At 38.6% G+C, this 16856-nt stretch overlaps 1 long non-coding RNA gene across 1 annotated transcript; it reads left to right on the top strand.

The window, feature by feature from the left end:
• Window positions 1-13953: 13953 nt before the first annotated feature.
• LOC127097091 (uncharacterized) lies at window positions 13954-15815 on the top strand. The gene is made up of 3 exons (XR_007792915.1): window positions 13954-14302; window positions 14540-14720; window positions 15166-15815. It is a non-coding gene; the product is annotated as an uncharacterized LOC127097091 (long non-coding RNA).
• Window positions 15816-16856: the final 1041 nt, after the last annotated feature.

Genomic DNA, 16856 nt, shown 5'->3' on the forward strand with positions numbered 1-16856 from the left:
ACTTGATAAGCAAAAGCTTAGTGAAATTCTTTGAAAGCAAGGATGATTTTCTTGAGCGTGAAATAATTCAGTATAGTTTTGGCTAGTTGATTTCTTGCTTACTGAAAGTTGATTTCTTCTCTATTTATATAGGAGTTGAAGTAGTGTTGAAATAGAGTTGAAGTAGAGTTAAATCTGCTGGATAATGAGATGTAATTACGCCATTCCATAAATAGCTTCTGCAGGAGACTTTTTCTTTTAGAAGTGACTACTTACCACAAGTAGTATCTTCTCTCTTGGAAGAGGAGATTAACGTCTCTTTCTAATTGAGGAAATCCATTTGCAGAAATTTAACTTGGCTTAAACGTTACTTCATCATGATTAACAAATCTGATTAGAGTCTTCGTGTATCTGGAGAATCTTGCTTCTGATGTTATTTCTTGAGAGTTCAGATAGCGCTGATAAAATCCAGAGTTTACAGAAAGCATTTGTTCAGAGTCAGAGCTTCTTGAAACGAGATTCCACTTTAGATGCTTCTGATACTTGATAATTTGTATCTGATCTTGTTGTGCATCTGATGACATCATCAGATTTATTTCTTCTGTCTTTAGAACCCTGCACACTTAGAGACTTTTCGTTAGGGTGCCATTTTTGGTTTCATCCTTTGTTATCATCAAAATCAAGGAATCTGTTGTAGAACAATTTTTGTTCTTACAATCTCCCCCTTTTTGATGATGACAAAACAACTTAAAATAGCAGATGAAACATGAATAAAATAAGATCAGATAGACAGAAGCTCCCCCTGAGTTAGTGCTAGGGAGTTCAGAAGTTCTTACCAGAGCGTTTCAAGTAATGAGATTTCTGAAACTTTCTGCAAATTCTTAAATTTAATGTTAGAGTTATTTAATCAGAGCTATTTCTACAAATGTTGCAGAGTGCTTAAGGTTTTAGACAAATTTTCATCAGAGCTATTTAATGATTTCTCCCCCTTTTTGTCAGAATCAAAAAGGTAGATATATAAAAAAATAACAAGATAATAAAGAGAAAAACATTTCATTAATCAGAAGCACAAAGGCACAAAAACGTTCAAAACATCAGATCCAAGAGAATATTAGAGCTAAAGAAGACAGAAGCAAAAACACTAGGCAAGCAAACAAAATAAATCCTAAGTGCCTAAGGGTTTGGAGGTTGAGGAAGTCTCTGAAGCAACATGGCAAACATGTTCTGGATGTTTTCATTCAAAGCATCTTGCTTGTCCATCCTGGCACGGAGCTCATTCTGATCTTGCTTGATTTCTTTCTGATCTTGCTTGATCTCTTGCAGAGCATGAAGAATCATAGGGATCGCAGAGGAAGACTCCCCCTGAGTCAGAGCCTGCTGAGCTTCAGCTTCAGCAGCAGCTTGGGCTTCTGCATCCGCCTGAGCCTTGGCTTCAGCTTCCTTAATCCTTAGAAGTTCTGCTTCCTTTGCCAGTCTTTCTTCTTCTAACCTTCTAGCTTCTTCTTCAGCTTCCCTAGCCAATCTTTCCTCCTCTAATCTTCTGGCCTCAGCTTCTCTGGCCAATCTCTCTTGGAGCCGTTCCTCAGCATCTCTGATGTAGCCATTTCTGACTTGTTCAGAGATACTCTTCAGCCTATAAGACTCAGAGGTCATCCAACTAATGACTCTGTTCCAGTGTGTCCTAACAGATTTAGGATCATCACTAACTTCAGAGTTTTTAGTCAGAGACTTGACCTTCTGGACTGAAGCTTCTGCAACCTGTATAATGGCCTCCTCAAGGGTAGGTATGGTAAGTTCAGGTTCAGGTTCAGGTGAATGAGGTGGAGAGTTTGAAGGGCTAAGATTTAGAGGTTGAGGTTCAGATTCTGCTTCTGGTTGAAGTTCAGAATCTGCGTCTGGTTGAAGACTAGGGGATGAAGCATATAGTGGATTTAGGTCTAATGGGTCAGAGTCTGGTCCAGGTACAGCGGGAATAATTGGTGGAGTGATATTAGAGGTGAAGGGATCAGATGGTTGAGTTTCAGAGGGTAAGGTTGTTGTTTGTTGTGGTGGAAGTGAAGTTTGGAGGGGTGAGGTTACTTCAGATTGTCTTGTGGGTTGTGGAGCGAAATTTTTAGCATAAATTTCAGCTATTGTTGGGGAGTTAGGGTCAGAGTGTTCTTGGTCAGAGGACTCTTGATCAGATAACTCTTGGTCAGAAGAAGGGGAAAGGTAAGGGGGTGATTCATATTCAGAGGATGAGGAAGAAGAAGTGCTTTGGTGGGTTTGTATAGGTTGAGAGGGAGGAATGAAAGTTCTAGCTATGTTTAGAACTGGTGTTGGTTGGGAGGTTCTGGTGATTGAGGGTGGGATTTCAGAGGTAGTAAAAATTGGTTGAGAGGAGAGAGGGTTAGAGGAAGCCATTATAGATTCAGAAGAGACAGGAGGAACAGACTTACCGGAAGAGGCATTCAGAGGTGCTGAAGCTTTGGTGCCAGAAGTTTCTCCAAGTCTGGCTTTCTTTGCTCTCCTTGCCTCAGCAGCTATCTGTTTCTCAGAGACACCTCTCTTGTATCTGACAAGATCTTCTACAGAGTCCAGACAGTCTTCAAGGCGGAAATCAGAAACATCAACACCTTCTTCCAGCATACGATGAAGATAGAGGGCAACAGCGTCTCTGGGCTCATCCTTGAAGAATCTGACCAGGCCATGAGGCATCTTCCTCTGATCTTTTAGACATTCCCAGGACAAATCCATAGTGGGTTTGACTCTAATCTCTTTGATGATTCCCATGCTCTTCAGGTTTTTGGCATTCAGAGGCTTTCCCACATCAATTGCCAGATCATCCATACATCTGGTCTTCTCCAGATCATCTACCAAGCCATGCTCAATGAAGACATCAGAGAGCAATCTTCCCAGAGGAATGTAGGATCTGGGCTTCATATTATTCCTCGTTTCTCTGACTGAATCTCTCAGATATCTGAAGAGGAGAACAGGGAGGTTGATCTTCACGCCTTTCTGGATGCAGTACAAAATGCATTTCTGATCTGCATTTATGTAATCTGAAGAGTTGGAGGCTGGACGATGATGGATTGTTCCCAGAATAATCTTCAGCCAAACTCGGAGGTTCTGATGAAGCTCCTTGTTCTTAGAGGGGTTTCCTTCAACATTAGGTTTGAAGATTGTAGGGTTGATGACTTCAGTGATGCGCTTTGACCTTGGAGGAATATTGTAAATCCTTTTACCTCCAGCTTTCTCCATGTTCAGCAAGGAGGCAATGGACGCTTCTGTGATAACTATCTTCACTCCCAGAACAAATGAGACAATGAATTGGTCATCTGCATCAGCATGTCTCCAGAACTCCTTTACCAGAAGAGGATAGATGGGACCATACAACCTTTCAAAATAGTTCTCCCACCCTTGTTGACGAAGTTCCCCAGTGAGATCAACGCCATTTCTTCTTAGGTTGTCAAAATCAACCAAGGATTCACACAAAACATCCAAACCTTCAAAGGGAGTTGAAAGGTTTATGTGGCTTTCTCGGTCAAGAATGTGGGGTTCTTGATAAACAGGGGTTATGGTGACGCCTGTAACAGTGGGTGTTTGAGTGTTTGAGGTTTGGGGATTAGAAGTAGATTCCATCTGTTGGGAGAAGTTAAAAACTTCTTGCTGTTGAGCATCCATGAAGAAGATTGAAGAAGAAGATGAAGAACTTGCAGAGAACTTGCAGAGAAGGGTTTAGGGTTTTAGAGTGAGTGAGAGTGATAAGTGTGTGAAATGTGAGAAAAGTGTTTATATACCTAATTAAAAACGCATGCAAAACGACACCTCAGAATGCGTTAAACACAATACTCAAAATAGCACGCTTGGGGGGAAAAATGATTACAACTAATAAATGAATGTCTAATCCCACAGTTTGCACACTGCTCGAGGAAAACTCAAACGTCTGCCTTTTGAATTTCTTGACAGCTGTCTAGAAGTTCTAAGGTTTGATGCTCAGAGCTCCACGTGTTTAATGTATCTGATCTTCAGGAATACCAAGAGATTGGTTCTGAAGATTTCTAACTCAGATATCTTCTTAACAATGTAGAAGTAACAGAGTCAGAGGCAGAATCATATTTGTTTTTATCAGAATCTTATTTTATATTTTTCAGAGCCATACTTCATTCAGGACAATTTTTAATGTTCAGATTTTCTAAGATGAAAAGAAATCTATCTTCAGCTAGAGGCTTAGTAAAGATATCTGCCCATTGATGTTCTGTATCAATGAACTTCAGCGTTACTATCCCTTTCTGAACATAGTCTCTAATAAAATGATGTTTAATTTCAATGTGTTTGGCTCTGGAATGTAGAATAGGATTCTTACTTAAACAAATAGCAGCAGTATTATCACAAAAGATAGGAATGTTACTCTCAAATATCTGAAGATCTTCTAGCTGATGTTTCATCCAGAGCATCTGAGTTGTGCACAGTGATGCTGAGATATATTCTGCTTCTGCAGTTGATAGAGCAATTGTTGACTGTCTTTTGCTAGCCCAGGAGATTAGATTGTTTCCCAGAAGCTGGCAATTTCCAGATGTGCTTTTTCGTTCTATTCTATCTCCTGCATAATCTGCATCACAATAACCAGAAAGCCTATACTCTGATGTTTTCTCATACATCAGGCCCAGGTTAGGAGTTCCTTTCAGATACTTAAGAATTCTCTTAACAGCTGTTAAATGAGATTCTCTAGGATCTGATTGGAATCTGGCACAAAGACAGACGCTAAAGAGAATATCAGGACGAGTAGCAGTCAGATAGAGAAGAGAGCCTATCATACCTCGATAGAGCTTCTGACAAACCTTATTGCTTACCTCTTCCTTCTCCAGAATGCAAGTTGGGTGCATGGGAGTCTTTGCAGAGTTGCATTCAGTCATGTCAAACTTCTTCAGAACGTCTTTAATGTATTTACTTTGATGGACGTACGTGACTTCTGGAGTTTGATTAATTTGAATTCCCAGAAAGAACTTTAGTTCTTGCATTAGACTCATTTCAAATTCTGCCTGCATTAACTTAGAAAATTCTTGGCAAACAGAAATATTAGCAGAACCAAAAATAATATCATCAACATAAATTTGGCATATCATGAGATCATTATTAAGGTTTTTGCAGAAGAGTGTAGAATCAACTTTCCCTCTGATAAAATTTTGTTCCAGAAGAAAATTGCTTAAACGTTCATACCAAGCTCTGGGAGCTTGTTTAAGTCCATATAAGGATTTCTTAAGTTTAAAAACATGTTCTGGAAAGTTTGAATTTTCAAAACCTGGAGGTTGATTGACATACACTTCTTCTGAAATATAACCATTAAGAAATGCACTCTTGACATCCATTTGATATAGTTTAATAGAATGATTAATAGCAAAAGATACAAGAAGACGAATAGATTCTAACCTCGCGACTGGAGCAAAAGTTTCATTATAATCAATACCTTCTTGTTGACTATAACCTTGAGCTACCAGTCGAGCTTTGTTTCTGACAACTTCTCCTTTCTCGTTCAGCTTGTTTCTGAAAACCCATCTGGTTCCAATGACATGAGTGCCTCTGGGTTTAGGAACGAGATCCCAGACATCATTCCTGGAGAATTGATCTAACTCTTCTTGCATAGCTGCCACCCAATCGTTATCTTGAAGAGCTTCATCACAGGACATAGGCTCAATCAGAGACACTAGTCCCAGAGGAATATCTTCAGAAGTTCTGAAGGTAGATCTGGTTCTAACAGGTTCATCTTTGTTTCCCAAAATCAAATCTTCAGATACGTTAATACGACTTTTAACTTTCCTTGGAATTTCTGGAGATTTAATTTCTTCAGAGTCTGGAGTGACAGTTGCTTCTGGAGTTTTCTCAGATTCTACCAGAGTGATCTCTAAATCTGCAAACTTTTCAACTAGCTTTGACTTTTCAGGGTCAAGCTTATCATCAAATCTAACATGAATTGATTCCTCCACAATTTTGGTTTCTGTATTGTATACTCTATAGCCTTTAGAGCGTTCTGAGTATCCTAACATAATACCTTTCTGTGCTTTGGAATCAAACTTGTTCAGATGTTCTTTAGTATTTAATATAAAACAAATGCATCCAAAAGGATGAAAATATGAAATGTTGGGTTTTCTTCCCTTACACAGTTCATAGGGAGTCTTTTCCAGAATAGGTCTAATAGAGATTCTATTCTGAATGTAACACGCTGTATTTACAGCTTCTGCCCAAAAGTGCTTTGCTACATTTGTTTCATTGATCATGGTTCTGGCCATTTCTTGGAGTGTCCTATTCTTCCTCTCTACAACTCCATTTTGTTGTGGAGTTCTAAGGCAGGAGAAATCATGGGATATTCCATTAGAATCAAATAATTCTTCAAAATCTTTATTTTCAAATTCTCCACCATGATCACTTCTGACTCTAACAATTTTAGAGTCAAATTCTTTTTGCACTTTAGAACAGAAACTGGTGAATACAGAGTGAGACTCACTCTTGTGCTTTAGGAATTTTACCCATGTCCAGCGGCTGTAATCATCAACGATTACTAGTCCATACTTCTTTCCATTGACTGATGCTGTTTTCACAGGACCGAATAAGTCAATGTGAAGAAGCTCCAGAGGCTTAGAGGTAGAAACAACATTTTTCTTTTTAAAAGATGTTTTTGAAAACTTTCCTTTTTGACAAGCTTCACACAGAGCATCTGAAGAAAACTTCAGTTTAGGTAAGCCTCTGACTAACTCAAGTTTAGTTAGCTGAGAGAGTTTTCTCATGCTAATGTGGGCTAGGCGTCTATGCCATACCCATTGCTCTTCGTGAACTGACATTAAACATTTAACATTTTGATCTTTTAAATCAGAAAGATTTATTTTATAAATGTTGTTTTTCCTCTTGCCTGTGAAAAGGACAGAGCCATCGTTCTGACTAATGGCTTTACACGTTTTTTGATTAAAGATTACATCATAACCGTTATCACTTAATTGACTTATGGATAACAAGTTATGCATTAATCCTTCTACATAAAGAACATCAGATATAGAGGGAAGAGTACCATTACCAATAGTTCCGGAGCCTCTGATCCTTCCTTTCTGATCTCCTCCGAAGCCTACAAATCCAGCGTCTTTAAGTTCCAGGCTTTGGAACATAGACTTTCTTCCCGTCATATGTCGCGAGCATCCAGAGTCCAGGTACCATGACTGGTGTCTGAACTTTGCTGCATAGGATATCTGCAACATAGATAATCTTATCTTTCGGTACCCAGAATCTCTTGGGTCCTTTTAGATTAGTTTTCCCAGAGTTTCTCACAACTTTGGGTCTTCTAGCATTTTTAAATTTGTGTTCTTGTGTGTGTGTGTAGTGATATGAAAAAGGTGATTTAATTTGGTTACTGGTAGAGGTTTTATGTTCCTCAGAATCATACCCAATTCCCCTTTTATTATTCTGACTTACTCCATAAATCATGGATGCCATAATACTCCTATCTATTCCATTCTTCAGAAATTTTTGAAAGGCTTCTTCATATTTATAAATAATTTCATTTGAAGTTTGTGGTGCTTGAGACAACGCTTCTTCTAATTCTAAGCTTTTGGTTTTAGCTCCATCTTTTTCTAACGTTAAAGATCTGATAGTATCTTCTTGTGCTAGAATTGTTGTCTCAAGTTTACTACATTCTTCAGATTTTGCTTTAAGAAGGCCTTTAATGCTTTTAACTTTTTGTTTTAATTTCTGAAGAGAGGTAAGAGTTTCTGATAAACATGATTCTAAGTCAGATCTAGAAAGTTCAGAAAATACCTCTTCAGATTCTTCATCTGAGCTGCTGGATGTGGTAGCCATAAGTGCTACGTTGGCTTGTTCATCAGAGTCAGATTCTGATGATCCTGATTCACTATCGTCCCAGGTGGCCATTAGTCCTTTCTTTGTTCTGAAGGTATTCTTCTTGAAGCTTTCTTTTCTAGGGTTGTCTTTCTTCAGCTTGGGGCATTCATTTCTGTAATGACCTGTTTCTTTACATTCAAAACAGGTAATATCTTTATTAGGTTTACCTTTTGAAGTTGACTCTGATCTATCCCCTCTGGGTCTTGATCTTCTGAAGTTGTTGTTGTTCCTTCTTTTCCAGAGTTGCTTAACTCTTCTGGTTAGTAAGGACAGTTCTTCTTCATCGTCAGAGTCTTCAGGTTCAGAGTCGTCAGTATCTGCAGTTTCTGCCTGGAGAGCTTTGGTTCTGTCTGACTTCCGTCTTTCAGGTCTGGACTTCAGCGCCACTGACTTGTTCCTTTTCTGAGGCTCATCCTCCTCTAGTTCTATCTCATGGCTTCTGAGAGAACTAACAAGTTCTTCAAGGCTGATATTGTTCAGATCCTTTGATAACTTCAGAGCAGTAACCATTGGTCTCCATTTCTTTGGCAGACTTCTGACTATCTTCTTAACATGATCTGCAGTCGTGTATCCTTTGTCTAGCACTTTAAGACCTGCAATAAGAGTTTGAAATCTGGAAAACATAGCTTCTATAGCTTCATCATCTTCCATCTTGAAGGCTTCATACTTCTGGATAAGCGCCAGAGCCTTCGTCTCCTTGACTTGGGAGTTTCCTTCATGGGTCATCTTCAGAGAGTCAAGTATATCTTTGGCAGTCTCTCTGTTGGTGATCTTTTCATATTCATTGTATGATATGGCATTTAGAAGTATTGTTCTGGCCTTGTGGTGATTTTTGAAAACACGTTTCTGATCTTCTGACATTTTGCTTCTGGGAACTTCAACTCCATTTAAGACTGGAGGTTTGTATCTATCTGTGACAATGTCCCAGAGGTCAGCATCATAACCCAGAAAGAAACTTTCGATTCTATCTTTCCAGTAATCAAACTTTTCTCCATCAAAAACAGGAGGCTTGGCATTGTAAGAATCTTTCTCATTTGAGTGGGCCATTGTTTTTCTCGTACTGGATCTCTCTACACGGTTAAGTGTTTGATTAGAAAATCAATAACAGAGCCGGAGCTCTGATACCAATTGAAGGTAAGAAAAACAAGAAAGGGGGGGGGTTTGAATTGTTTGAAAAATAAGCGCTTTTCCAAAAAAGAAAATCACACAATGATTTTATACTGGTTCGCTTATAACACAAAGCTACTCCAGTCCACCCGGCCAAGGTGATTTCGCCTTCAACAAGGACTTAATCCACTAATCTTGAAAGATTACAAACAACCCCTAAGAGAGAAGAAAATCTCTTAGTCCTCTCAAGTCTACAGACTACAAAGAGTCACTTGAGGAAATCAAATAAAAATTAGATACAAGATATGTAATCTAGAGTGCTTCTAAGAAAGTAAGTATTACAAATTTAAGAACAGATTTTTCACTTGATAAGCAAAAGCTTAGTGAAATTCTTTGAAAGCAAGGATGATTTTCTTGAGCGTGAAATAATTCAGTATAGTTTTGGCTAGTTGATTTCTTGCTTACTGAAAGTTGATTTCTTCTCTATTTATATAGGAGTTGAAGTAGTGTTGAAATAGAGTTGAAGTAGAGTTAAATCTGCTGGATAATGAGATGTAATTACGCCATTCCATAAATAGCTTCTGCAGGAGACTTTTTCTTTTAGAAGTGACTACTTACCACAAGTAGTATCTTCTCTCTTGGAAGAGGAGATTAACGTCTCTTTCTAATTGAGGAAATCCATTTGCAGAAATTTAACTTGGCTTAAACGTTACTTCATCATGATTAACAAATCTGATTAGAGTCTTCGTGTATCTGGAGAATCTTGCTTCTGATGTTATTTCTTGAGAGTTCAGATAGCGCTGATAAAATCCAGAGTTTACAGAAAGCATTTGTTCAGAGTCAGAGCTTCTTGAAACGAGATTCCACTTTAGATGCTTCTGATACTTGATAATTTGTATCTGATCTTGTTGTGCATCTGATGACATCATCAGATTTATTTCTTCTGTCTTTAGAACCCTGCACACTTAGAGACTTTTCGTTAGGGTGCCATTTTTGGTTTCATCCTTTGTTATCATCAAAATCAAGGAATCTGTTGTAGAACAATTTTTGTTCTTACATGGTCTTCCCCGAGCGATGAGATGGTCGTATAGGCAGGGAGTCCTGAAGGTCGATGATTTACGACCTATTTTGGACGAGCTGACACCTGCCGACGTCATATGGCGACCATTCGAGGATCATAGAGCATGGTGTGTATTTGATGAGATATGTCTTTACAGGGGCTGTTTGAAGTGGGGTGAAACAGTTGTCCCATACTTGCCTGATAGATGTTTACGTCAGTTCGGGTATAGGCAGTATGTTCCATCCCCACCTCTGGATTGTATGATGGCGACGGATATTGATGTTGATTGGATCAATTACCATCAGAGTGTTATCCCTGTGATCGGTTCATCTACCGGGGCCACCACTCCATCTGATGCAGTAGACGGTTATCTGGAGTGGTATTATTGTGTTTCCCATCCACGGTTGGTCCCTCCCCATCGTGACGCTCCTAGAGAGGTACCAGTTCCTGTATATGACGCCGGGCCATCTGATCCTGATTGGGCTCGTGTATCTACATTGATTCATCGCTATCTGAGACAGGTTAATGCCGAAGAGGAAGATCCACAGTTTTCTGATTTATTTGAAGCTTTGCATATTTCTCGTTCACATTGATTTTATGTATTAAGCTTTGAATATAATAGACATATTAATATAAAATTCATGTTTTGATTACATATTTATGTTTTGAGTACATAATCATGCTAATACAGGTGTAAGTAATTGCCAATGTTGCATACGTCCTGCAAATCCTAACATCCAAGTAGTTGCTATATGAGAACGAAATTTCTTCCAATCTAATGTGACCGGTGGCAATGGAAACCCCCTCTTTCATGTTAACCTGATAAAGTAAAATAATTAAAAGATTAAGTCATATAACATAAAATATTAACTGAAATAATGTTTGTATTTAGGAATATAAATACGTACCTGAACCCAATGATTGCGGTTAACAAAACCAATGCAATAAATAGAGACATTTGGTGAATGTGAACTTGTCATCGGAAAGAAAGTCATGCACTGATTGCCTAAACAGACAAGTACAACATTATAGCGATTCGCTATCAAGTAACCCATATCTGGTAGACTCATCCATTTTTCAGGTGGCTGTGAACCAAAGGATTCTATCATCAAAGATTCTCTCACTACTGACAACCGATTAGAAAATAACTTGTCATACAGAGTTGATCTATCCTTGTTTATTAATTCCAACCCCAACTCTCTACGAACCATTGGCCAACCATCCTCACCATATCCATGCAATGATGCAATGACTCTAAATCCACAATTACCATCTGATTCAACATTAACTACATCTTCAATGTATGACCTAATATGATTAGGAAATTGAAGAATGAATTGTGGTTGCTTCTTTGATAATTTGATCTTCTTCGAAGTCTGTGATGGTTGAGATTGCCTTTGTGAAGATTGAGATTGCCTTTGTGAAGATTGAGATGCCTTATCAACATACTCATGATACGAAGGGTCCCTATAAACATCATAATCTGCTGGTTTTTTCCCTTTCTTCTTCACTCCTCCTTTGGTTTTTATTTTCTCAGGTGGTGGACACAATGTTGTCATTGTTGGGTATGCTAGTTCACATACCCTACTCTTTAATGCCCTTTTCCCAATAACATCTAATGACCTAAATCGTCTCCACAACTCATCCATTGCAGAAGTCATATCCACCTCTGATCCATCGTCTTCGCCTACCTCTAACTCAACTTCCATAGTTAGTTTCCTCCAATGAACATGAACAACATCAATGGGTATCGGTATACCACCTAGTCTGTATCTTCCTAACTCACAAGCACAAGGTAACCCATAAGATGTTCTAAGAGTACAACCACATATTTGCCTGTTAGTTCCAACATAATCAACTCTCAATAACTCTTCAGCAATACGTCTCAAAGCAGCTCGAGATACGGAACCACGCAAATAACCATAAAAGGGACTTACGTGCGCGTGCTCAACTTCGTAAAAACTCTTTTGAAAAGAAGCTCTAATGTTTCCCAGTTGTAACCTCAAGTTGTTATTCATTGCTTCCCAACATTTGACCATGTCACCTATACTGTTTCCTAACATATGCTTTAACTTCCAATGAGCAGATTCAACCCTAAAAATATTGAAAATAACACATAAAAAAGACATAGAAATAATATAAGATATAAAAATAACACATACAAAATTATAAGACGTACCGATTAGTCGTTGTGTTACCCAAATGTAGCACTCGATTAATCCATGCTCCAACAAATCTATGTCTATGTGGAGTCAACCATGTGTCTTTCACATGATTAATAAATCCACTATAATCAACACATGCTTGCTCAAGTTGATACAACCGCTGACCATACTCAACCTCATCACTAGCCCAGACAACTTCCATCCATAATGTGTCTATCGTCTTTTGCAGGTCATTCACCACATGTTGTTTGCATTTGGCACCAACGTTTTTGTTAATGTGAAATCTACATAGCAAATTAATCGAGCTGGGAAACACAACTTCAATTGCTTTCATCAAAGCAAGATCTCTATCTGTCAAAATCACTTGTGGTGTCTTTCTTCACAAACAACTCTTTTAATTTCTCCAATACCCAGCAAAAATTCTCTGTTTGCTCAGACTCCATATACGCAAATCCAACAGCAAAAGTCAACTCGGTCGATGTCATGCCAACAATTTCAAACAAAGGTTGTCTATATTTGTTTGTCTTGTAGGTGCTATCCATAACTAACACAATCGGAAATATATTCAACAACTTAACTGAATCAGGATGTGCCCAAAATATCTCTCTCACCACTTCCGAGTCATCCTTTTTTCTACTCCAATACACATATCCTGCATCCTCAATAAGCTTAAACAAATGTTGTATCTCACTCCTAGGACCTCTTATCTCTTTTTGTATCACACTCTTATGCTTGTATACTTGCGTAATCCGAGTGACATTCTCAGGATAATTGTCTTGCAAGAAAAACAATATGTTTCTAGGGGCTACATGTCTCTTTGCCAAATCAGCGACATGTTGCTTCTCATCTGTGGTCAACCTACCAATAAACGAATGGCCTTCTAATCTATCCGGTAAACCATGATTATGTAACCCACATTTTACATCAATCTTCCAACCAGATCCATCTTTCGCCGGAGTCGACCTAATTTTAAATGGACATCCGCATTTCTTCGACGCACTTTGGGTACCACTATCACTAATCTTGTGTTTCCCACCTTTATCACAACCAAATATTATTTTGTTACTTCTCCCTCTCTTCCCCGTTTTAGTATCTGAACGACTAATAATAACAGTTACTTTATTGTTGATTCCAACCTCTTTAATCCATCTGATAACCTCTTCTCGTGTACCAAATCTTTCCGTCGTCATAAGCGCATCAGTAGTATCTACACATATTTGGGGAAGATTTTCCATTCCTGCAAAATTAAAAAAAAAAAAAAATAGCGAACCGGAAGACTTCTTGAAAGACTTCCGGAACACATATAATACATACCGGAACACTTTTCCAAAGAGTTTCGGTATGTAAAATTTATTCACCGGAACTCTTTCAAGAAGTGTTCCGGTTTTGTAATTTTTTTTTAATTGAACCGGAACTCTTTCATGAAGTGTTCCGGTTTTCTTTTTTGTGTGTTCCGGAAGTCATTCTTTAAGTCTTCCGGTTTGGGAAAAATACATACCGGAAGTCATTTTGCAGGAGTTCCGATGCGAGGGGTGTGAAAGTGTAATTTCTGAAATTTTCAACGGAATGGTAAAAATAAAATGGTAAATTGGTTAAAACCAATTAAGGGTAGAATGGGAATTTTTAAAATTTTGTAGGGGTATGGGACTAACTGTAGGGGTAGAAGGTAAAATTTTCGGGGTGTAACGGCTCAATGCAGGGTATGGAGCCAAAAAAACATTTGGGCCTAGGGCCCAAACCGAGTCCACATGAAGCTTGAGGAATCGGTCCACATACTGAGTCTTGATGCACACCAAATCCAAATGCTCGTAGCTTTCCATGGAAATTTAGATGCTTCCATCCTCAAATGGCCACTGAAGAAATCTGGCTCTACACGAACCAAGTCGTCATCGCCTCTGAATCCTCGTATGGAGCTTCTTCCCAGACCAACATGGAAACTACAACTCGGCGAAGAACAATGGCTTCAACATTCTTTATCCGATTTCAAATCGTAATGGCATGCGCGAAATTGCCGAGGGAAAATGAAGCATGGATCACAATTGAATGGAATTCTACGTGCAGAATCAAAGAGAAGCAGAACTGAAGAGAAGCGAAGTGAGAAAGACTAACCGAAATGCGACGTAAACAAGTATTGGATCTCTTCTCCTTTCTCTATTTTAATTCCAATTTGTGCTTGCATATGCTTCTGCTTGAGATTTACTTTTCGGTGATGTTCCCTTGTTCTTCTTCTTTTCCCCACTCTCTTCTGTTTCTTCTAGAGTTGCGATTGTGTTCTTCTTCTTCTTTGCTTCCGATCTTTCGATTGTACGCGTTCTTGATGTGTGTGTTTTCGTTTCTGATTCGGTTGCATGTTGATGTGTCGTAGAGTTGTTGTTGCGGTTGCCGAGTGGAGGTTGAAGATCTACGGATCTTTGCAGATTACGGCACTGCAAATTCTCTGGGTGAAGAATGGTGTATCAAGAAGACGAAGGTGAAGCGGAAAGAAAGTGAAGCAGAAAGAAGGTCTGAATTGCAAAATGAAGAATCTTCTTCATAATTGCAGTGAGGTTAGTTTATATAGCTCCAGAAATCGGTTAAAAATTAGGATGAAATGCATCTTAAATTCAATGATTAGTTATAAATTCACATTCTGTTAGATTTCTTTTCATTGCAGTTTTGGAATATTTAACAGGTTGTTACAGGTTGTTAAACATGTTAATCACTAAAAATTTCTTATGACTTCCAGTAAGTTGGTTTCAAGTAAGTTTGAAATTTAGATAGAAATGTAAATGAAATTTAATTTGAAATTAGAAACTGTTTAGTCTAGTGTAAAAGCTCTTAGGAAATTGCACATGAAGTTTGCCAATTGAAGTTAGTAATCAGTTTGCAGGGTTATTTGATTAGTTGTTATTTCTGTTGAGGTATTATTGTTAGCATATGAATCAATCTGCAGTTTTGTGTCAATGTGCATGTTTGTTGTTCTGTTAGTGAAGTGTGGATTAGTTCTTGCAGGAAGCTGTTGAAGGTGTAATCCCCATGCTATTGTAGCCACAACTGTAGTGTATTCTTCCTCTTCTACAACATATTCATCAGCTGTTAATTATCATTGATCAGTAATGCATAATAACACTGAATTGTTTACAAGATTGCACGCAGCAACAAGAAAACCCAGACTAAATTGTGCAAGCAAATAGTATGCCGGGATAGGGTAATGCTACAAGCCTCTAGTTTCCCATATTTTCATATCCTACAACTTTGGTGATTTATTATTGGAGACAGTAAGTACTACGTTGAAGATATATGTGCTAGCTGTCAGAAGAAGAGTGAAAACAAGAAGCATGCCATTCAGCTGCTGCAATCGAAACATGGAAGGGAATGTTAGTTATAAAGTTAATTAGTTTCTCATGGACTTTGAACTTTCTGTTTTTTTCAATGAACTCTGCATGTCGGATGTTAACTTGGAGTATCCATTCAGTAATGAGAATTATGCAGGATGCACTGCCTAAGTTGAAGACCTGTACTGAACCGGAGCGGTTACCATAGTTAGTCCACTCGTTGGCTTGTATTTCTTGTTATTTTTCAGTTGGCATGTTTTAATGACGTCCATGTGTAATTGTTAGAATCAACTAAGGGGTTACTTAAGATTTTTTTCTTCAAAATAACCAATTTTTTCAATTTTTTTTCGAAAATAACCAATTTTTCAAAAAATTTATCAAAATAACAAAGTTTGGTAGAGGATGCGCCTGCGGTGAATTGGTGCACCCCATACCACTAAGAGGAGGCGCCAATAGCATTGGGGCACATGCATTGGGCCTCATGAGGAGGCGCCAATGCTAGTGGCGCCTGCATTGGATCTCATAAGGAGGCGCCAATGCTAGTGGTGCCTTAGTGTCTTTTGCATGGTGGGTGTATGCGCCAATTCATCTGACGCATACACCCTCTTATTATTATTTTTTTTTTTTATATTTTTCTAATTATTTTAGTTTTTTAATTTTTTTAATTTTTAATATTTAATTTTTATTATTTAATACATAAGAAATAATAATGAAAAAAAATTAATTCATTAAATATGTAATAATTGGTTACATTGGATTGACAATAAACTAATGACCCGTCCGATTATAACGTCCCCCGGTTCCACATCCCGGTGCGTTAGTTTGTCTCCGATGTCTCCCACGATTTTCTTGAGGTGTTTGTGGTCTTTGGGTGCTAACCTGATCGAGCGATGGTTGGTTGGAAGGTCCGGCGGAAGTTCCAGCGGTATTTGACAAATGTGTCATCATTTTGTTCCCAATATCCGGAGGGGCTCTGGCCAACGGCGCTTCCGTAATGGAGTTCAGTGCCTATGTCATCGTAGTTAGGGCGTTGGGATCGGGTGAGTTAGGGACGGTATAGTTGCCCAAATTGGGCCATTGAGTCGTTTTGAAAACGAAGCAATGGTTCCTGGGACGTACTATAGTTAAATAGTGGTTAGGTGTTCATTGGTGGGGGGCTACGATGAAGTGATCCATATGAATTATCTGGGCTGTAGACGGTTGTGAATGCGAAGTTTGATTCTTGGTTTTGTGTTTGGATGGGTGCTATGAACGGGGTGCGACGTTGGATGGTTGGTTGTTGGGTGGTTGAGATGAACGTGTTGCGATGTTGGGTGTTTGGTTGTTGTGTGTATGTGGTCGGTTGATGTTGTGTGGTTGGTTGTTGGG

The sequence above is a fragment of the Lathyrus oleraceus genome, chromosome 6 (genome assembly GCF_024323335.1).
Source record: "Lathyrus oleraceus cultivar Zhongwan6 chromosome 6, CAAS_Psat_ZW6_1.0, whole genome shotgun sequence".
Taxonomy (NCBI): Eukaryota; Viridiplantae; Streptophyta; class Magnoliopsida; order Fabales; family Fabaceae; genus Lathyrus; species Lathyrus oleraceus.